The 24,039-nt window shown below is 43.2% G+C and overlaps 1 long non-coding RNA gene across 2 annotated transcripts; it reads right to left on the reverse strand.

Moving 5' to 3' along the window:
• Positions 1-9,076: 9,076 nt before the first annotated feature.
• LOC141572713 (uncharacterized) lies at positions 9,077-21,413 on the reverse strand. 2 transcript variants are annotated; one of them, XR_012498098.1, is made up of 4 exons: positions 17,895-21,413; positions 15,088-15,157; positions 12,404-12,637; positions 9,077-11,949 (listed from the first exon to the last, which is right to left on the reverse strand). It is a non-coding gene; the product is annotated as an uncharacterized LOC141572713 (long non-coding RNA). The 2 variants fall into 2 exon arrangements; XR_012498099.1 differs by having other exon boundaries at positions 9,077-12,014.
• Between the last annotated feature and the right edge of the window lie 2,626 nt (positions 21,414-24,039).

Here is a 24,039-nt window from a genome sequence, read left to right on the forward strand (position 1 = left end):
CTGGCTCTGTCCACACAGTGAAACTGTTAGCTCTTCCTTATCCCCAGCTTAACCACCAAGGAGAGATTAGCTGCCTCTCCCCAATTCCAGGTGCAAAAACCCCAAGGAATTCCTTGGTTGCTCTAACAAGGTCAGGTGCCTTCTCCTACCTCTGGGTATTAGAGATTTTTTTCAGAAGAGGAGAAATCATTGAGGTCCCCAGTCACCCTGATTCACATATACCCCTGTGTGTGGCAATGGGCAGGTTTCTTAACTTTTCTGAGCCTTGTAACATGAAAAAATTAGAAGGGGTCAAAAATAATACCTTCTTCAAAGAGCTGTTGATCATTTTATACAAATAACCAACGTCAAAAGGCTGGTACAATGTCTGGTGTATATGAAGCATCAATACATGTTCATTTTTCTTTCGAGGTGAGTCTCAAAGTCAAGAAAGAAGTCAGCATGTTAAAATAGAGAGGAAAATTATTTGGAGCACAGGGAACTGAGTGGGAAATGCTATACAATTCTCAGAGTAAGAGGCGCTACAGGAGTTGTTAAAAGGAGGATAAGTGACCCTTAAGTCATTCCCATCCATAAGTCACCTACAAGATCCATATTCTAGAAAAGAAGCCAGGGAGGTGGGGATGTGAGGGGGCACAGAATTAGCTATTAAGAGCCTGGAATGTCAAGTTGACCGATTAATCTGTAACTTGTGAGACATTCTTTGCTAATCGAGGAGAAGATTGTTTCAGCCAAGTAACATTTGAGGGCCCACATAAAAAGAATGGTAAAAGCTTTGGATTCTGATGAACTCTGAGGAGCAAAAGCTGCCTTTGCTCATATTCCCTTTATCAGTTTTTGGAGTCAGGCCAGTGAACATACCCAGCTGTGCAACAATACCTTGAATTGACTACGAGTCCTACAAAAATATTCCTTACGTTATATTCCTTCATACGTTTCATCCTGAAGTTTTATGAAAGGAAAAATAAACTTCGTGTTATACATTTCTTAGGTAAGTTTACTATACCAATGGAGCACTGAAATTAAGAGATCGTAAAATTTCCAGTTTTCCTAAAGCTTAGAGAGTTTTGTGCATCTAAGATTTGGCATTTTTTTGCATTTGAATCAATTTGACTCACACCAACATCTGTTCTTGATAAAATAATATGAAATGTAAAGTCTTCACGGTGGCGCAGAATCAAACTCCATCCCCCTCCTTGCGCCTCATTCTTTTTTCTATAGTCCCCACGTCTTCTGTATCCCCCCGCACCCCCCTCCCGTTTGTAAATGACCATCATATCTGACAACTCACTAGAACTCACCTACCCTAGGTCCCCATTTCCCTAGACACACGTGGGATATTAATGACAGTGACCACACTCCACATTATGTGAGGTGTGTGGCATCTTGTACAGTTGAACCTTAATACCTGCCAGGTTCCTCCCCACCCCTTGAGCTTTGACTCAGCCCAGATCCTGGCTCCAGGACCCACCCCTCAATGAAGGCTTCTTTTACTATTGCTGCACACAAGCGTGTGCTCCCCCAAGCTCTTCCTTATAGCATCAATACTTTGGTTTTAATCAAAGGGCTGCCTGGTATTGTATTTAATTTTTACATGCCTATGTCTGGGGCCTTGCTGTGTATTTGTTCCCTGGCACCCAGAACAATGCCCATATGTAGTAGAGGTTCCATAAATACATGCATGAATGAATGAATTTATGCATAGATGAGTGAATAGAATGCTTTTCTATATAGCTTGCCACTTTTAGTCTTTGGGAATTGAAGTCTATGTCAGACTTAAGTCTAAAGACAGCAGATTTTGGCTCAACCCTGTCAGTTATTCTTATAATAAATTGTCTCATGAATCTGGGAGAAGCTAAGATCAGCATATGGAAATAGAATGAAACAACATGTCATTAGGGATGGCATGAAGCTGCGGCCAGGCACAGAGGTAGAGATGGGGACAGGAGATGGACAAGCATCCCATATCCTGGCCCAGGAACTGCATGACCTGTGTTCTGGTCAATCACAAAACACAAGTTCTGTGATCCAGGGCAAGTCATTGAATCTTCCTGAGCCCAAGAAAATTCATACTGTATTTCCCCAAAAATAAGACCTAGCCAGACAATCAGCGCTAACGCATCTTTTGGAGCAAAAATTAGTATAAGACCTGGTTTTATTTTCATATAAGACCGGATTATAATATAATATAATAATATCATATCATATCATAACATAACATAATATAATACTGGGTCTTACATAAATTTTTGCTCCAAAAGACATGTTAGAGCTGATTGTCTGGCTAGGTCTTATTTTCGGGGAAACACAATAGACATCCACCAATGTATATACAGATTCCCTCTCTTCATCAGCAGAATAAATTCCTACAGGGCTCGTGAAGTATCCATTTGCAATGTCTAAGTCATGGGCCCATTGTCAACCTAACATGAGACTTGCTGCCCCAGAAGGAAATCACCTGCAGGCCTGAGGGCTGTTGAGATAATCATGACAATGTGGGCCGGGCCATCAAGACCACTGACAGGTGACCCTCAGAATTGGAGACAGGTGTATTCCCTTCTCCCTTGATACACTGAACACACAAGCATCCCCCTATACCAGAAACCAGATTGTTCAGGGGAAGGAGATAGGGGGAGAAACTCCCAAAGATTGAGCATTTACCAGAAAGAGCTACATTTACTGTTTTAACCAGAACATAGAGACATTTGTCTTCAGTTTTCAAATTTAAATTCTTCCCTAGTCCTCAAATTATCTGCTGAATGGAGTTCAAAAATAAGTTCAGATCAGCTATATTCTATAAAATAAGGCACTACAATGCTCACCAATGTTTGGCAAGAGAACCACTGCCTAAACGAAGCCATTCCATCCATTAGAAGATCCAGTACTAATATCTAAGGCTGAGTGTGGGATAGAAAGAGGGGAAAGTCCTACAACATGAAAAAGGAAGGCTTTCAGAATCTCTCTACAAATATATCAACTTTAGCCTTTTTTGTTTGCTTGGTTTTAATTACCAGCAAAACCACTAGCTACTATAAAACTTCAAACTCAAATATTTGTTATTCTAATATAGACTAGTGAGTCTGGTTGTCACTTGGTGTTGCGTTAAGGCCCCATTTCCAAACATTCCAGGTAAGAATCACTAGGTGCCTGTTAACAACACTAAGACCAGACTCCTCCCCTGGGGTGTCAGGTTCAGCAGGTTGGGGTGGGGACCCAGGAGTCTCTGACCCAGGCCCTTTAACAAGTGCCCTGGACGAGGAAGGGAAACACTGCTTTAAGGCAGCGGTGCTCAAATTGTGGTTGCTGTACCAGCAACAATCAATGTCACCTGGGAACTCGTTACAAATGCAAATTCTTGGGCCCTCGCTACACTTACTGAGTCAGAAACTGTGGGAGTGGGGCCCAGTAATCTGGGTTTTACCAAACCTTCCAGATAATTCTGATGCACACTAAAGGTTGAGAACCACTGCCTTTAGGAAATGATAAACAAAGTGACAAAAGTTTCTTATTACAACTAAATACCACTCATTGACCCATTCCCCGCCCACACTCAAAAACTCAGCAAGCATTTATCTAGTATCCCTGTGTCTGACATGGTGTTAGGTTGCTGTGACTGACAATCGTTCCCAGACTTTGCTGTACATGAGAATCAATTAGACTCAGGGAGATTTTAAAGCCAAGTTAGTGCCCCATACAGATCAAATCAGAATGTCTAGGAGTGGGAGCCAGGCATCAGTATTGGTTGAATGTACTCAGGTGATCCCACTGTGTAGAAAAGTTTAGGAATCACTGACAAACCATCCAACAAAGCCCCTGAGACCAGATTTGCCAAAAAAGATAAGAACTACAAAATGCAAACAAGAGACTGGGATGGCATAGGGCAGTCCCAGCAGGGTGCCTGTCTGTCATTTCTAGGATTAAATGACTGAAAGCTGCATTCCAAAATTCACGGGAGGGACGACTGGATGGCTCAGTTGGTTCAGCACGAGCTCTCAACAACCAGGTTGCCAGTTCCATTTCCCCCATGGGATGGTGGGCTGTGCCCCCTCCAACTAAAGATTGAAAACGGCAACTGGACTTGGAGCTGAGCTGCGCCCTCCACAACTAGATTGAAGACAACAACTTGGAGTCGATGGGCCCTGGAGAAACACACTGTTCCTTGATATTCCCCAATAAAACTAAATTTTAAAAAAGTCACTGGAAAATTGGGAACACACTCATCCTCTTGAATATTCTTCAAGAGTCAATGAGAAGTGGATAGAGAAAGAGATCCAAGATGGTAGAGTAAATAATCACTGTTCCTGCTTCCTTCCATGAACACATTGAAATTGCAACTAAATTATAAAACAATCAGCCTGGAGAACCATCTGAAGACTAGCTGAACAGAAGTTTTACAACTAAGACTATAAAGAAGCCACGTCAAGACTGGTAGGAGGGGTAGAAACACGAAATGAGCTGACCCCAAACCTCTGGGTGGCAGTTGAGAATCAGAAGGAATATCTCAGCCAGGAGGAGCGAGGGACCCCAGCCACAAACCAGTCTCCCCAGCCTGGAGTACTAGTGCTGGGAAGAGGAGCTCCCACAACACGTGGCTGTGAAAAACAGTGGGGATTCTGACCATCTGGGTGGGATGGAGGCTGCAGGAAACCCAGATGTCCTCTTACAGGGCCCACGCCCTGACTCACTCACTCGCAGCCACTTACCTTGAGCTCTGGCACAGGGACGGTGACTCGGGGGTGTCAGCAGCATACCGGGGGACAGACTGAGGTGTGTGGCCTCAGAGTGAGGGCTGGAGGACAGTCACCATTTTCCCTCTATGAGGTTCTTCTCCCATGTAGCCAGCAGGTGGGCGCCATCTTTCCTGTGTTGAGCCCTCCCCCAACAGGCCAAATCTGAATCTGATTGGCCTGGTGAGCTCTGCTGAGACCCTGCCTCACCCAACTGCCTCAGCACTGGAGGCACTTTCTCAGCGAGCAGCCAGCCCCACCTGCTCTCTTTCTTGGAAAACTATCAGAGTCTGCAGGCCCCAGGTGGATGGCAACTGGCCTCAGTGTGCTCTGAGACTTTTGCTGAGTAGCTCCAGGCTCAGCACTGGCACCAAACCAGAATTTTACATTAACCTGGTGACCACAACTCTTCCCACTCTAGTGACTCCCTGAGACCCTGCCTCACCCAACTTGCATATCCCACGAGGCTTTATCACTGACTGAACCTTAAGGGAGCCAGGAGGTGGCAGCAGGACTCAGGTTGTCCTGGCTTTTTGCGGAGCTACCCCAGGCCCGGTACTGGTGACAGATGTCCTCAGTGCACAGCATGGCCTACCCCATGCATCTCCAACTTTAGCACAGGCAGCAAACAACCACAGATTGCTTTGCAGCTCCTACCAGGTAGTCCTCAGCCTGTCACAGACAGTGGTTAACCTGGGCCTGCACCAGAGCCCCTCCCAAGAGTCCCCAGAGCCAGCTGTGAGTGGCAGAAGCACTCACCAGTCCAGATGTGAAGGCTACCAAGGGATCAAGGATGCTAGGGGACAACAAAGAGACTCTAAGAGGGCAGATGGAGGACTCTAGAGGCTTGCTGGGGCCAGATCTGCAGCATGGTGAGGCACTTCAAAAATCAACCTCACCATCTGATTTAATCCAGGTGTGATATTCTGGATCACGGAGACATGATGAGGGGGTTCCTGTGGGATCCAGAGCAGCCATGGTGAGGAAGAGAGCATGGCACAGAGGCATGGGGCAGGGACAATCTACCAACGGGTACAGACAGATTTCCATGTTCAAACAACCAGTATGTGCATCAGTGTGACAGCAAAATATGAGTTCTGGTTTAACACAGCACAGATACAGTACAGATACAGAACATAAGGTTTTATGTGGTTTAGGAGATTTAAATTTTTTAAAAGCCCTTTGGCATCCTCCTTAACCCATCTTTAATGAGGTCCCAGATGTCTCAACTTGGCCAGCATGAGTGCACTAACTGCATCACAGTTCCCCCTCCCTCCACCAGAAGGCCATCCTGGGGCTCTGTTTGGAAGCTGAGGCCAATAATTGTTGCATATGAAGAACTTGGCAGGTAGAAGGGTAGGGAGAAAGGAGAAGTGATTCCTAAAATATTACCAAAATTTATCTCAAACTTAACATTTGCGCTGGGAAAAACACACCCAACATATAACCAACTGGAGCAGCTCATTGCTTCAGTGTTGCAAGTTTTCAGCCTGCGAAGCAAGAGTATCATGGTTTTGGCAACTTCTGAGAAACAGGTCATCCAGCAGGAAGAGGGAGGGAGGGAGAGAGGGAAGAGGCAGGAGGGAGAGGGGGAAGAGGGAGGAGGGAAAAGGGGAAGGGAAGAGGGGGAGCAAAGAGGGGGAAGGAAGAGGAGGGAGTGATGAGGGAGGGGGTGGGAGGCCCACAGGAAAGTCAGAAGATTGCAACAGAGTTGTGAGTCTCAGGAGAATACAGTGAACACAAATCACGAGTTTGCTGCTTCAGAGATGTTAACCGAATTATGGAATAAAAAATTTGTAAAGAAAAATATGGGCTGATATATCTTGTTTAGGCAATGCCCTGGCAATCACTTTGCACAGATTGAAAGGACTCAGAACATAAGGAAAGGGGGTATCCTATGTCAAACAAATGGGTGAGGGGCCCTGGTTTGAATTTAAGCCAAACATCAAACCACCAGTCAATAGTTATAGGGTAACAGTGAAAATTGAGCTCTTTGGATGTAAAATTCACCTGAAAGCTGAAAGTTAGCACTGCAAAGGTCCCGGTTATTAGCACAGCATTTACAGTAGCGACAGCCAGCACCTGAGGAGAGCTCAGTATGTGGGGCACCTGTCTTGACCGTATTCCAGATGCCACCTCATATAATCCGTACAGCAACCCACACGCAAAGTGCCAACCCCAGTCCCATGTAACAAAGGACAAACTAAGGAGGCCACACAGTGGTACATGGCAGAGTCAAGGCTGAGTCCAGGCAGTCTGAGTCCAGAGCCCATCATTTCTGTATATGTATGTGCCGTTTTGCTTACAATGTTAATCGCTGACATTTACTGGGCACTTACTATGTTCCAGACACTTTGTCTTACGTGGTTTACAGGTATTATCTCATTTTACTCTCATTGTTATGGTATACTATGTATGTATGTATGTATGTATGTATGTATGTATGTATGTATTTACTTATTTATTTGTTTGTGACAAGTGGGAAAACTAAGGCACAGAGAAGAGAGGTAAATTTCCCCAGCTCTCACTTTTAATACGAGGTGGAGCCAGGGTTGAAAACTCAGTAGTCTTGTTTTGGGATTCAGGCTCCTAACCAGCCAGTCACTGCCTAAGAAACACACACATCGGCTTTGAGGGAAAGCAGTCACTGAGATTTGAAAGCATTAAAGAATTTCACTGCCTGAAATCTGATCAAAGTCATGAACGGGGAAAATGCCCATCTGGCTGTCCACATTAGGGACACAGAAATCACAGGAACAGATGAGAAGGACACCCTTTGGTATCATTGCTGTGTGAGCTGGTGCCCCAATGTATCATGTGTGGCTTTGCCCTGGGACTCACCCTCTCGGCACAAGTGGAAGGGTTCTCCGCCCAGGTCAGGACATGCCCTTTGTTGTTGCAAGAAGATAGCCTCTGTGTTTAGTTTTCTCAGCATGTGGACCTGCCCCCAACAGGCACTCTAGCCCTCATCAGAGAACCTAAGCTCAGGCTGATTGCCAGCCACTCCAACCCAAAGCCCTGCTGGAGGAAGTGACCATTACAGAAAGATATATTCACTCTACATCCAATCCTTGCATTTACATGGACCCCCAGAAAGCAAAATACCTGGGTTGTGTTGTCCTGGTCCCTGGCAGAATTTCTTCCCTTGAGTTTCATTTGGATATTTTGCTGTTGATATTTATCAAAAATCCTTTGTGAAACACTCTTATAGAATCTGCCATTAGAAAAATTGGGGGAATACTGTCCACTGTATCATTCAGTCCCCACAGGAAACTCCTCACAAAAAAACCTTTTTGTTTTTGTAAGCTGTGAAAAGTTTTACTTACCTTGAGGAAATAGTATGTTTTGTCATTTCTGAGGATAAGAATTATGTTCTAACAGTCCCTCTTTCTTCCTTTCTGTCTCCCTCCATTTTTTTTAAAGCTTCTAGAAGCTCAGAGTGAAACTTGAAATTCAAATACAGTCTGGGCCTTTATAGCCTATACCAGGGGCCTCAAAACTTTTTCTTAAATCTTGTCATCTTCACAGGGAAAACGTTAAGGACAACCCCCTAATAAATGTTTGTTTGTTTATAAATTGTGTGTACTTGATTATCTACTATTACCTGATAGTTTAAAGCATAATGTACCAGAAGACACAGTTCATTGTTAATGACTGAGGATATAAATTCATATTTCAAAGCCTCTTCTAATAATTTCAAAATTGTTTTAGCTTCTTCTCTGTCCTGACTAGAGTGGACTGTCATTATATTTACTTTTAATGAGGCTGACGAGGAGCTCGTCCGAGGAGCACGAGAAGTACCAGCTTGGCCATTTTCTTCTTCAGTTGACGGTAAGACGAGAATGACAAGCAAAATAAGAAGTTTGTTGGCAAGAATATTCTTAAGCTACCATGCTCCTTTTGTAAGAATATACTTACACATGGATGACATAAGCAGAAACCCACATAACGAGACACGGGCGTGAAGCAAGACGTCACAGCCTGCCGAAAGCAACCTAGCAAATGAAGAGGCCCTGCGGCCTATCTGGCTGTGGACATCTGCCCAGAGTTCCCCAGGATGCCTTCTGGACGTGTCATGGGCTGGCCAAGGGAAGCAGTGACAAGCGCATGTTAGTAGTAAATCTTAACGCTCCTCATTTTAGGATGGAAAAAATGTCTTCAACATTCTAATATATTTTCTTCCCATTCTTCAATTAGTCTCATGTAAATACATCCCTATGGAACCAACCCATCGTTCTGTACCTCTGTCCATTTTTACCTTTTCCTGGCCCTGACCTCCTATTTGTGTTTTTTCTTTGCCCTCACTCTATTTTTATTTGTACTAACCATTGTTTTTGGCCCGGGTTCTCATTAAATACTTTATGGAATGAGAGTGTACAGAATGGATACAAAAAATTGAACAAGAAGTCTTTTCCTCAACGTCCATATTGCTATTTTAGCTAATGGTGTGTTTGGGAATCTGTAGGTTTTGGGTTATTCCATGCAGCTGTCTCTCCAAACATTTCAAGGTCATGCTCGGAGGACTAAATATGAGCTGGCATTGCTTATTGCCTGAACCTCAAATATTTAGACTTTAAGGAGATGTGAAGTATCTACCCAATCAGGATAGGTTTGGTGATGGCTTTGGTGAGAGGAAAAGAGTGATTTTAACATGTTAGATTTTATTCTTTCATTTCAAAAGAAGTCCAGAGGAAGATCCTGTAGGGTTCGTCTTGGCAGCTGCACAAAGTCATCGGGGACAAGCCAGCTCCAGGCACTTCTAGGATGTGCTCTTCATCCCTGGGACCTAAGCTGGAGCGCCAACCACCATGTCTGTTTCTTAGGTTGGCAGTAAGAGGAAGGAGGGGGAAGGGTGATGCCCCTGAGCACACATGGCGGGAGGGGGAGGGCTCCACTCCACTTCTCTCACGTCACCTTGGCTAGAACACAGTAATGGCCTAGAGGTGGGTGGGACACATAGGCACTAAAAATCAGGGAGAGCAGTCTCTGACACATCTGCTTTAAAACTGGAGATTTCCATTTGCAAAGCACAGGTGCCAATGTTAGAACTGCTTTCAGCAGAATTCTAATTCTAGACCATCAACGTATAACTGATTCTAATCTTATTTTTCCATCCAAAGACCCATTATCTATTACCACCCAGAGGTATTTAAAGCAAGAATCATCCCAGGAATATATTGTACATTGAAAAGCCCTGAAAATGTCTCTGTGAATACAACGTTAACATGGAGAGTCCCAAAGACTTTTCCTGTTTAATAGAAACCACACTAGGTAGCTTCCTAAGACGTTACTGTACATCGGGTTTTGCAAACCTGACCCTCCTGCAAATGCTTTAGGAAAGTTAGCTGTTTAATGAAACCTGCAGTGAATTAGGGGGAGGGGGATAAGACTTCCATCTTATAATGTGAATAATCACACTCCAACACGTCTGTATCAGAATTTGAAATGTTCACTTGTCACAGTTCCCTAAATTAGTGCAATCTCACCAGTGATTGCATCAGACTAAAAGAAATTCTCTGAAACAAACCCAAAATGCAAATCTCATAACGGGTCATCATTTCCCTTTTGAAGTCCCATCTCAGCCGCTGCTGTGTGTCTCGTCGCAATCCCACTGGGGAGATGGTCATGAGATATTTGCAACGTTCCCATCAACTGACTTCAACAGCAGGAGATGTGGGCAGATGCTGAGTGACAGTCTTCTGCTGCTGAACAAGAGTGAGGGAGAGAATTCATTGTGCAACAACACCCATTGCTCATCTTTCAGATGCCAAATGTTTAAAGTGACCTCAGCTGGTCACTCACCAGAATAATACTGGCAGTATTCCATTCATGAGCTCATAGCACAGGAGTGACATCACACTCTGAGCAGGAGGGCATGTGCATTTTATAACCAATCAACCAGGGAGTCTCTGAGAGGCAGCTTCTCCTTTGTTGGGCCTCACCTCCCTCACCAAACCTGGAGTACTTGCTCTCCTGAGTTTACAGGATTAGTTCTATAATTAAATTCCTGTAGGAATCTGGAGAGTTCCATTGAGCCGAAGAGTAAAACATGCTGGGGACAAGGGTTGAATTTAACTGCATACCTTATGAGTAATGAAACTGCCATAGCAATGGGTGTGGCTTCCAGAAAGCTGACACCCTGTGAACATATTCACCGACCCACTGACATTACCTCCAATCCATCAGGAGCAGAGGAAATCTCTTCCTGTTTTCTTTTGTGTGTTTTTTTCCCTCCCTGAATTTTCAGGGAAAGAGGAAAATTATAAAACCAGGAGCCTATGTATCCCCTGAGACATTTCAATTTAAGCTGGACCAAGCACTACCCATGTATCATAGACAATAATTTCACCCTGGCAGGGAAGTGGACTAAGCGACTTAATGGGTATTTTCCATCTCTAATTTCCATGATTAAAAGAAAGAGGTTGAGAGGGGTACATGTGGAGCCTATTGTGAGTTTGCCAATGAATCCTAATTTAGATCAAAGAGAGTCCATGTGACACTGAACCATAAACACCCTCGTGTGCGTTACTTCAAGGAAGTTGTTAGTGTGTCCCCGGTGGCTATTATGTGATATAGTTGCGCTCTCGAGCCTGCATCCTTTAATTACTAATATAGAAGAAAATCCCATGCAAGAAGCAGGAATGTAAATGAGACCTCTGCTCTTTTGAACATTTTATGCATTTGCCAAATTAAAATTTGCTGTGGACTTTGGTTTTTCCTGATCGCTGTTGGTAGTGATCATTTGGCTCATGGGATTAAATCCGACTTTCGAAAAACTAGTTCTGATCAGCGTGCGGATTTCAGATTTGTACGTATGCTTTGCACTGAGACGTGGATCATCAGATCCAGACTGGGGAACATTTCTTTGAAGTTTTCAAAGGTAGGGAAGAAATCCTCTTTCATTCTCATCTTTCCTCGTGCCGGGCGTTGTTCAGCACAAGTTGAAGGGGCTGCAACTGAGAGAGGGGCCCGTGGGGGCCAGAGGCTCAGCATCACGCCGCACGTGTGCCCTGCCCCCAACCTGTGCATGTAGCTTCTGTGCGGAGAGGCCGGGGCTCTGGGGACGCCGCCTGGATCAGTCAGCACAACCACAGTCACCGACGTGGAGTTGGCTCACTCTGAATTTTAAAGCACAATTTCAAGATGAGGACAGTCACAAACGCCAACTTGAACAGCATGACTTTAACAGTACTTCCTTCTCTGGGATTCTTCTGCCCTCAGCCTATGTATAGAAAAGGAGGATTGATAACAACTTCGTACTTTAAGAGCTGAATGTAGGACCAGGCCCTGTACAAAAATAAAGATACTTATTAGACAGAGTGACTATTAAAGATATTAACCATTCAGGGAGACCTGCTATGCCCGAAACTGCATCTTGTTCAATACAGCAAACTCCTTCTTAGCCATCTGTCTCATACAACAAAGAGATAATAATACTAAAATCATTGCTTAATGAGTAAACTAAGTAGAGGATAATTCCCTGGTAGGTCATATTGATGTTCTTCTCCAAAGGATGCCATATTCTCAATGAGGCAGAGAACACAGGGGAGAGTGCGTGATCGTGCACAAATGGAAATGCCTAAAATCAAATCCAATGCAGCATATGTCAGTATTTAAAGCCCCATCAAAGAAACATCCAACTTCTCAGCTGTAACCCAAATATAAATTTTCCTTACCCTGTCAATTAGTAGATTACAAAACTTCTGTAGCAGGAAGACCATTCTGCCAGCAAAGCCGTAGTGTTTGGAATGGGTCCAGGTCAGACAGATGGTGTGGAAAAGGGGTACAATGAGACATTCCCTATCATCAGAGTCAACTGTTCTTCCATGCAGCAAATGTAAGCTTTGAAGGGCGGAGCCACGAGGTGAAGTGCGTCTCCCACACAGCCGGAGAAGCAGACAGACACACTTCTAGAATCACAGAAGCAACAATGGCTGGCTTGAGGGAGGCATCTAGAGAAGGAAAGTATGCAAAACATTGAATAAATGGAAACCTTGTTCTTTAGCACCTAAAAGGTGTCCCCCACAACCCTAAGCCGATGGACATAAAAAGCGGAGTCCTATCTTCTCCGAGTAAGACATTGTTAAATTAGGATAGCAGAGGGCTCTTGCGCCTTTGGAATGCTGACTACACTATAAACAGTCACAGGACGACAAGGGGAAGACAAAGGATATTTGCTATACTATTATTAAATGCCACCTGTACATGTCACAGCCTCTTTGCAAAACTGGCTCACTTATAAACAGCAGCTACTGAACTGCACAGAAAAACTTCATTCAGAAGTTAATGATTAATGAAGTTATTATGCATAGTAATAATTATAGTCCATTGAATTTTAAGAGTTTTAAAATGTAAACATTAATTGATGACTTTAAAAATTTTTTTTAAGAATTTAAATTCCCTTTCATTAAGATGAAAGAAACAAAGCTACTTCATTAACTTAAATATCTGTAGGTCAGTAATAGTCTTTGTTGCTGTCTCTTTAAATTAATAGTAACCAGCCACCTGGAAGCACCAACAATGCACCTTACAATTTACGTGCGACAATTTACTTAATCCCCTAAACAACACTGCAAAATGGGTTGTTTACCTCATCATTTTAGAGGTAAAAATTTAAAGATCCAAAACAAGAGCCTGGCCACACTTGGCAATTACTCAAACACTGCTGTTCCAATTCCTGGAGATTGGCTGGAAAGCCTGTTTTCTCTCCATCCTAGTGCAGTGCTCCCCAAGGAGAGAGTGGCTCCTGGCAAGTTCCAAGTCAAACTTTTGTCTTCCAATGGAGAAGCACCACCTGAAGAAGTGCAGGTGAATTGGCCCAATGCAAAAGAGCCAATGGAGTGATGTCCTATTTCCTATTTTAGCTAGTTCCAGGAAGTGAGCTGTGCCCAAGCACGAGTTGGTCTTAGCTGTGGGCCATTCTTCCTGAAGGTATTCCTGCACAACCAGGAAATGTTTCACCCTGTCCTCTGCCAAGTGAGAGATACAACACATACGGTGGTCACGGTACCCTTCCTCCACCGAATCTGATTCTTTTCCTTCTGCTCTTTTTGCACCCACAGAGGCTGGGGGTTGCTCTGTGTTGAAATAGCATAGAGAGGAAGACACTGAGGCCATTATCCTAATAGTGCTGAGCTAAATATTTTCAGCTGCTTTAGCAAAAGTGGACTTCGCCTTCATACAGAAGCTGGGTTTTTTTTGTTTTTGTTTTTTTTTTTTGACATGCTCATGATGGAACAAAATAGGAGAGAATCACATGTCACACTCTGTCTACAATAGCCCCCTATTAAAGAGAACATAGACCTGGCAACATATTTGATGCTATAGACAGTTCAGTTCCAAAGCAGGGTTGAGCCGGAAAGCCCGCAGTGAAATTTTATAACTAGCACCACTGTTTTCATTTTGGAATGACCTATAAGAAAGATGATCTAATGATTAAAACAACAATGTACTTGGTCATCAGTTTAAACTTTGCAATCCAGGCTCCTGCCCTAAATCCACACCCTGTGAGAGAAGAAAAAAAAAATGCACAAAGCCTCATAGAAGTAACAATTGCCTATTTTAATGTTGGCAACGTATAAGTGACAATTATGTTGTTAATTGATAGTTATTTCAATGAGTTGTCATCCATGTAGATTGGTCAGATTAGCAATGTTGTTTCTGGATGGTGATTAAACCACTGAGTAGCTGCATAAAAACTATTGTTCTATGGTGGATACATTCTAACTACTCAGAAGAGAAAAAGGGACAAGCCCCTTAAAAGATACAAATGCTTTTAAAAGAGGCTGGAGATATAGTGTTGTTAAAAAGTGATTTTTTAGAAGAATCCTAGATTAATGAAATACAATGTTTAATTAGTTTCCTTTTATATAAATAATGTATTAATTAGACAGAAGGCAGTAAAGAGGGAGGGATAGTTAGCAGCATGGTTACTGAGCAAACAAGGAAAATATTAGCTCTGCCTAGAATGAGGCTAACAGAGCCCCACGTTGATCCCTGGAACTCTCTCTTTCAAACTCAGAACTGGTTTCTTTTTAGGGCTGGAGATCAGAGCAAGCAAAATCCCAAAGAAGTCTCTCCTGAAGGAAAGATTTAGAGTAAATTCACAGCCCAAAACTACAAAGCAACTGTTAACTCTACATCTCCAAAACAAACAAAACAAAACAAAAACAAAAACAAACAGAAAAACAAGCAACACCCTCTACATCTTACTTAAGTTTTCTGTGGCTTTCCAATCCTGCAAAAACAGATTGAATTTTGAAGGTTTTCTACTGTATAGAAGCTTTAAGCTATAGTCATTTGATTAGTAACATAAAAAAGTGATCTCAATATCTGCAGACAGCAACTCAGGAAGACTCACCTGGCCCCTCCAATCTCATGGGGCAGTCCTGACCACAAGGTGGAGCTGCCCAAATCTTGGGCTGAGTCACCTGTTGGAACCAAACAGAGTTTAGAGGCCATAGCATAGAGTTTCTGCATGAATTTGGACAAAAAGCCTTCAAGTTATCAAGCTTCTCTTTATTTCCTCTTAACTTAGGTCAAGCTAACATGCCTGGCAATAACTCTTGTTAAATTGGAACAATATTCCTTTTCCTACCAACTATCCATACATTTTTTTAAATTCACCTTTTTTTGCAGTCATTTGCATCTATGCAGTATACCTACACAGCTCCCCTCCATCCCAATGCCTCTCAATACGGGTACTGTCCCATTTGATGGTGCAGCAAACACGAATGTGTTTAACATGCCCAGAATTATTTCTCTTTCTTCTGATAATTGGACTTTAATTTTCCTTTGGAGAACCACACCTTTTATATAATATTCCCATGGTTTGGGTGGGACAGTCACCCCCTCCCAGGCTCAGGGCTGGGCACATATGTCAGGCCTGACCAGTCAAGTTGTTCCATTCCTCTGACCACAGTAAATGGATCAAGGATGACCATAGAACCCAGTCAGTCCAGAAAAAACCCATCTTGGAGCTTTTTGTCAAACTCCTAGGAAAGAAAAAGAATCTTTCTTCAAGGGTTATTAGGAGGAGAGACTGTAAACTCAAAGATGCTGGGAGCCTCCACATGGAGAGAGCCTGCCTGAGAGAGAGGCTTACACAGAACAAAGTAGTCAACAGAAAGGGGAGTTGCCTACAGGTTAGCAATTTGGTGACTATATGTTTTTCCTAAGGGTTAAGCAAATAAGGAAACACATTGAAGAGAGAGAGAGAGCCAGGTTACTCACTGTCAGAGAAAGAAGTTAAAAATAAGGAAAGCGGGGAGGCTAACTGAACGATCCTGAGATTTTGGTTTGGAATTGGAGGTACTATTATGAATTCATGCTTTGGGGTTTTTGCTATATACCCAGATAAATAGACACAGAAATAAATATAGATGTGTGTGCACATGGGTTAGTATATTTCCTGGCCTCATCTTCTGAGAAGACCTAGATACAACAGCACCCCAGTAGTGACGAGCACACCTAGCTCCCAGATCTTGGGTTTTAAATATCATTCTCTAGTAAAAGGAACCAGGGCTCCTTGCAGAAGTGATTGATTCCAAGTCTGAAGTAGACAAATACGAGTCTGAGTATTTCACAGTATTAGCTAGCAGGGGAGGGCTCAAAAAAAAGGGAGAGGCATATCAAAGGGAATGAAAGAACTCCCACTAGCTAAAGCTGGAACAATTTGAGCAACAAAATAAATAATGAGAGTATTGGATTATAATCTTAGAATAAAATAAAGGCCCATGAGTCCATAATGATATAAATAAATAATTGAATAAATGAATGGAGAAGAGACAGCTCTTCTTACAGAAAAATTCCAACCAACAATGTAGGTGAAATGAGGGAAACAGAAAATTACTATTAGAATAATACCGTAATAATTGTGGCAGGCAATTTCACCAATGGTTTCTAAAATTAGTGGGCAAAAGTTTGAGGAGAAACGAGATATTCGTGTAGTCTCAAAGTATCTCCCCCAAGATATTTATTAATTACAAAGGGAGATGGAATAACTTTTCATTGGAGAAAGTCAGTAGACACCACTTTAAATCAACATTCCCAGAATATGACATCCTGGCATCACAGCTATAAATATTCATCCAGGTTCTATCTGGAAGTGTAATATATTATCCATCATTAGCAACTTTGCACCAATTTGTTAACCACATTGATTTCTGCCCCCTACGAGGGTTTTGGAGGAATGGGACAGAGGGTAAGTAATTTTTAATGGAAGACTAGGAGGGAGGAAGGATTACCTGGATAGTGTGCTGATGTGTGGGGTCCAGCTCAAAGGTACCAGGTGGAGAGGCGAGAGGAGCAGAGAGAAAAGGAACAGGGAAAGAAGAATGCCACCGTGCCAAGCACAGACCTCCCAACTATTCCTATCGGCAGCCACAATTTGCAGTAATAATATAGGCACCGTCTAAGGAGCACGTCAGATCAGGGCTACCACGCACAGTCATGCCGGTTGTTCTTGCACAAGGACTGAAATCCAGCCCAAGCTCCCCTTGCCACGCCCTGCTTCCTGGAGGGGGCTGCATCTGCCCAGGGAGATGCCTTTCTCTAAATGGTGCAGATGTTTTGCAGTGGCAGGCCTGCATCAAAATCTTCGTCCACTTTGGGGAATGTGACAAGGGACCTGGTTGCCTTCCACCTCAACTGTGCACCCAGGCCACTGCCACCCCAGTCACCCTCCTGACACTCAGGCTGGTTTTGGAGGTGGCAGAAAGCAGAGGACAGGAGGCTGTTGCTCAGGAAAGAACTTCACAGCAGTTATCAAATTATTTCCAATGACAGGGCTACCGGAGCAAAGTCTTTACTAGAAACCATGCATGTAGGTTATCTATTGTTTGGGGTGGTTAGAGGAGAAGGGCAACTGAGGAAGCTTCCATGCCACCAGAATCCTATTCAACAAAAATATAAAATGTAACATCTTTACCCTATTTTCTGCTACATTATTTACTGCAAAAAAAAAAAAAAAATGGAGTCAAAGTTAGGGAAATCACTGAATCACTGTGCTTTGTAAGTTATTTTGCCCTTCTGCTTTCAGGACAGTGTCAATTTGCAGGATGGCTTCTAACATATGTGACAAGGAGAAAGGGACAAATTAGCACCTCTCTCTTTAGAGCAGTAGAGAGAGGTTCGCAGAAAATCCCCTCTGGCCTTAGAGTATCTTACCTGAGGAAGATAATGAGCAAATGCTCGTTTTGGTTTTGCCCAAACTCTTTTCTGCAGTTTCTTCTCTGGTCATTGATGGAAGCTGAGTCTCACGTGGACCAGTAGTCCTCTGGTGTTTTCCCAGAACCGCTGCCACTTCCGCAGAGCACCACACACGCTTAGTGAGCCCAGATGAGAGCCAGAATTCCACTGGTAAAGGAGCTTAGGAGATTGTCATTAGCCTTTATTTCCTTGTTTGTTTTTCTCTCAGTATTTCCAATCAATGACATAATGCAGGTGCCAAAAGTAGAGGAAGCAGCCACCTAGGAGCTTTTCACTTGAGACATCATCTGTCCTTAAGCTTTTCCTCCCAATAGTCTGCTCCTGCTGAAAATATTTGCATAAGGATAAGGTATCATGTTTCCAAATGGCCCTGCTAAATGCGAGCACAATACTTCGAAAGAATAGCACATGAGTGGCCCTTTCCTCACTCCTGCAACAAATATTTAGTAACTGCTTACTATACTTAATCAGGGCTCTGCTGGGCCCAGAGGAAAGCGTGGTGCAGCCTCCTGTCTCGCTTGCCTTTCTTATCTGTCCAATTTCTTTTTCATTTTCAGTTTTTTTCACTCCTCCAGGAAGCCTTCCGTGAGCCCCAACTCTGGTTGAAATGACCCTCTTCTGTTCCCCCACAACGTCTGTGCACACCCTGAAGGCACTGAGCACAAACACTCCCGTTCCCAGATTTCAAATAGGGGCAAAGGTTAGTTTACATTTCAAAATCTCCTTTCATTTTCATTTCAGTTGTAAAGAACCACATAAAATAACTCTTAAAACATCATTCTAAATGCTACTCAGAGGAGGGAAAAATTGATATTCATTGCACAGAATCTGGAAAAAATGAAGTCTATATTGCTCAGAATGGCATGTGGTTGTGGGTTATGAATCCGGTCTAAATCACTAAAATCCATAAAAACAGTTACAACTTGTTCATAAAATAGCTCTTGCGAGACTTTCCATAAGAAACTTCAGAAGGTAATGAAACATCAGATAAGGGGCAGAACTAATTAACTCTGGCAAAGCCCTGATAGGCTCTGCTTTATTATCTTAATTAGGTATGTCACAGACACTACACCATAGACTCCTGCTGTCCTCACCCAAGTGTCCAGTATTAATGAGCAAAAGAACTAGACTGCCTGCCACCAGACTTACCTAGCCCAGATTTTAGTTTTGAGATTCACAGTGTACCTTCTTATGTCTTCCTGCACATTCCTGGGTTAGCAAATAGAATTATTTCAATAAATAGAGCTTATAATTGAGAATTAAGAGTATTCAAGGGCCCATGACCCATGTTCAAAATTTGAAATTAAAATCAGACCTGTATATGAGAGTGAAAGATGTAAAATGAAAGTGAAACTAAAGTAGAGGGGAGAAAATTTATCAAATAGGCTAAGAAAACCCTTTTATGTCTAGTTTATCTCATAAAATATGGAGTCTTGGAGAAAGTCACAGTATCTAGGATTCAGAAAGCCCTTTTGACTCTTTCTCCTGCTTGCATTTTACCTTAATCCGTGATAATCTTGGCCTCTGTTCTCAGGTTTCCCAGCCCCACTGCCATTCTGTATTAAGATGGTTGTTAGTATCACCTTGAGCTCTTGACAAATGTAGGGGCAATTTTCCAGCACAGAAAACCATGCGCTAAGGACTGACAAATACCATTTGCACATCTCCAAATGGAGCTCATTTTGACATGATAAAATAAGATTACTGAGTATGTAGACTTCATAATGACTCATAAGATTTCACAAAATAATCAAAGGAAGGTAGGGCAATCTACCAACTACTGTCAAAAGCACATTAAGAGGCATCATGGCAAGTATGAAGTTATTCGGTTAATTTATGGAAACTTTGCTTCCTTGGATTTTCCCCCAATCTTCTGTTCAATATTTACTCTGTTGACAGTGCCCTTTAATGCTTTAGCAATCTTTAAATAGGAAAAAATAATCAGCATATATTTTTTAAAAAGGTGTATAGACACTGATGCTGTGATTATTATATACCGTAGTAAAGGCTATAACTCAATGTCCTAAACCAGCTTCTGAAAACACGTAGGAGATGCTTTGGGGATGTGTTCAGGGACATAGCAATTTGGTAGTTGGAAAATAATTTAGGCAGCAGGCAATGTGGTCTGCTTACCCCAAACCACAGAGCAAATGTAATTAAAAGGGGGAATGGAAAATATTGTGGGTTTGACTGAAAAAAAAAAAAAAATTGGGTAGGGACTTTTCCTGACTGACTATACTCTTCTCTTGTTACAAATGTCAGCATAAGGAAGCAAAACAACAGGAAACGATGGCAGACCTGTCCGGGTTTTCCCTCTTAACCACCTGGTATGCAGATGAGTAGTGAGAAAGACAGATGGTAAGGCTAGTCGAGTTAGATACTTCATTCCCTTTGATAAAAGTCCGGTAACTGTCCCGTTAGTCTTGTAGCTGAACTAACATGTAAGAAAAAGAAGGAAGAAAGAGAAAGAAAATAAAGAAAACTGAGGTTAACATAAAAAGAGAGAGACATGTTCAAATAAAACATGGTTCTCCTCTCCGTCTTCTGCTCCCGTCAGGCTGCTGCACGAGTGCCAGAGGAGACTGTGATAGAGTGCTAGGGAAAGCACCGCCCTCTGCTACCCTTTATTCCACCTGGAATTTCTTTCTTCATAAAGTTCAAATTTTACTCAAGACTTTCCAATTAACGCAAGAATATAATCCCAAGGTCTTGAAAAAATAATGATGTCAGCATAACTAGGTCATATTTTACTATCTAATACCATCACTGCTGTACTCAAGACTAGAGGGATTGGTTATTTTTCTTTTGTTAGGGTCAGATTCCCCAACGGGAGGTAGCTGAGGTGGGGTGAAAGCATGAGAGAGAACCAAGACGACCCTGCCGCCAGGGGTGGGGACAGAGGATGACTCTTACCGAGGGGCCAGGAGAGGTGACTCTGAAGATGCACAGGGCACTTCTCTGCTTTGAGCTCAGACGGACTATTGCCATCAATTCATATTTCTCCCTGGGATGGGAAGTGAGAATAGATCCACTCTCTGTCCTACTCAGTGGGCCCCATCTGCTGTCTGACACGCATGCACAGTAGGTCTTCCCAATGGACCGTTTGCTAGCTGGTGCTGCCCCTCACCTCGTGCAGTGAAAATGAAACAGAAGCATCTCAGACAGAAGGACTAATGTGCAGCGTCCACTTAGTCATCAGGCACAGTCGGCACGGTGCCTCGGCTCACAATACGGTGAAGGGCCCATGAAAATATTTTTCATTTCTTTTAAAATCAGGAGAATACTAATCCGGTGATTCCACTCCTAGGCATACATCCAAAATAACTGAAACAAGCATTCAAACATTCATCTCAGCACTACTGACAACACCAAAAATGTGAAACTCAAATGCCTATTAGTGAATGAACGTATAAACAAATGTGGTATGTCCATATAATGGAATATTATTCAGCCACCAAAAAGTCAGGAAGTACTGATACATGCTCCAACGTGGATGAACCTCTGAGACATTATGCAAGTGAAAGGAGCCAGACATAAAAGGTCATACAGTGTATGATTCCACTTACTCATATATGAAATATCCCAAAGAAGTCAATTTAGAGAGACAGATTGCAGATTCGTGGTTCTCAGGGGCTGGGAGGGTGGTGTAATGGGGAGCAACTGCTTAACTGTGTACAGGGTTTCCCTTTGGGTAGTTTTGTATCTAGATAGAGGTGGTGGTTGCACGACATGGTGACTGTATTAAATGTCACTGAACTGTACGTTTTAAAATGGTCAATTTTATATTATGTAGAAAAAGAAAAAAAATGAACCCATCCAACCTGGATTATATGAACCTTTGTACCAATGCAGTCACAAAATATAATTTTTTAAAAATGTTACGAAGGAGTCCACAAGGCAGAAGTGCCTAGGGCCCACGGAAGTCATACTGCAGCCCTGACAGAATACACAAGGCCCAGACGCAACCCCGAAGGAACGTGAGCTATGTGAGGAGCGAGAGAAGGTGGTGGGGACAGAGCACAGCAAATGAAGGGCAGACTCACCTGAGGCGGCGGATGAAGTCAGCCCAGGACCAGCCAGGCCACGGCAAACAGGATGCTCCTGGAAGTGCCAGTAGAGTCTTAAGAGGCATCACAGCAAATGTGACGATTGCTGTTTTTAAAAGATCGCTGTGGGCTGCTATGTGGAGAGTGGACCAGTGGGGAGGGGATCAAGACGTCATTATCGGCAACCCCAATTAGAGAACATTGCCATAATTCAGACAAAAAGTGATGGTTGCTGGAAGAGATGTAGAGAGATTCATGGCCTCTGAGACACTTGGAATATAAAAAGGACCAAAATGGCGGATGAGAAGGAAAGGGCTGTCAAGCTTACATCGCACATTTCTGTCATGAGCATCTAGATACGTATGATGATGCTATTCATTAAGATAAATACTGGTTTAGGGGCAGACACTCAGAAATTGAACTTTGAACACAAAGTTTGAGGCACCTGTGAAACATCCAATAGAGGGGCCAAATAGGTAGTTCAGTATCTTGGCTACAACTCAGCTGAAGAGTGGAGTAGAGATAGAAAACTTGGGTGTTGTCCATATCTGGAGTAAAAGGAAATCCTTAGAATGAATGAGATCATCCAGTAAAAAAAAAAGTGTAAAGTGAGAAGAGACATCAGCTCGGGATCACGCCTTGAGAAAACCTGACATTTAAGTGTCAGGTTAAGAAGAAGACCTGGCAAAGGAAAGAGAAGTGAAAAGAGGCAGAAGGGAAGTCAGCATCATGGATATCACAGAAAGAGACTGTTTCAAGAAGGGGACAACAGCCAGCGGACCTGAACGCTCTTGAGGTCAAACAGGATGTGAATGTTTAAATGTTCTATGGTTTAGTGACATGGCGGTTATCTCTGGCCTTTTCAAGAGCATTGTCAGTGGAGCGATGGGGCAGAAACCAGAGAATATATTGAGAAGAAAGTAGAAGAGGAATTGGAAAGAGTGTGGACAACTCTTTCAATAAGCTGATTGTAAAGGTCAGGAGTAGGTGACAATGAAAAAAGCCACACCCTGACTCCACTCACCCTAGCAGCCCACCCAGGGCAAGAGGGAAATTAGGCAGAAGAAACTTTGCCCCAAAGGAATTAGCAACCTGGTGCTGCTAAGTCTTCGAGATCAGTGATAAGCATGACGTAGGCCTGACTGTCCAGCAAACTGATAGAAGCCAGGCCGTGATCCTGTTCATTTGATGACTGTTTGCAAAGGAAACAGTTTTCTCTGAACTTGCAGAGCAAAACCAAAGAGGCATTTAAGTGTGCCGCTTGCTCCCCAGCAGCTCTCAAGTTGTGGGGCGAAGCCTCAAGAACAGAGAAGGTATGATCCCACCGGGTCATAGTCCAAAAGGCCCCCTTCAAACACTGTCAAGACTCTGTACCGGCAGCACTTCGTATACAGATGAAGACGCACAGCACCTGAAGCTAAAGGCTGAGCCCGCCTGATTTTTCTGCACATTCCCCCACTCCAGTCGCTCTTAACTGCTTCCTTCCTTCCTGCAACCCTCTCCTCCCTGTGCCCTAAATTTAAATTCTGGGACAAAAGAGTATCCCAAAAACCGTCCCTTTAGCCTCTGCCAATTGAAAAAGGAACCAGCCCAGCAAGGAGGAGCCCCGAAAACGCAAGGGCCCTGGCTGGGGTGGTGTTTACACCTACTGCCGCTTCCCTGTGCATCATCAAATAATGATCTTACAGGGCAGAACAGTGCTTTTTCCTTCTTCACCAACTGCGATTAGAAAGTTGGTTGTAGTCTCTAGTTTCCATTTCAGGGTTGACTCATTCATTGTCTCCAGTATTAGAGTGGATTTGAGGAGCCTTGGTCAGAAAGACAGACCCCCGTAAGCAACTTCTTGTACTTTGTTCTTTCCTACCCTGAATTTGGCCTATCAAGTAAGGAACCCTTGAGCTGAACACTGGAGCCTGAGCTGTGTTCTTGCTCTGAATATCATAAAAGGTTTATTAGGTGCCCTCGTGCATATAATCCTGTGCCAAGCAGACAGAGAGCCTTCACTCAGGCCCTTGCATGCTTGGAGTACGGCGTTCCAGATGTCACATCTGTGGGCA

The sequence above is a fragment of the Rhinolophus sinicus genome, linkage group LG01, assembly GCF_036562045.2.
Source record: "Rhinolophus sinicus isolate RSC01 linkage group LG01, ASM3656204v1, whole genome shotgun sequence".
Lineage (NCBI taxonomy): Eukaryota > Metazoa > Chordata > Mammalia > Chiroptera > Rhinolophidae > Rhinolophus > Rhinolophus sinicus.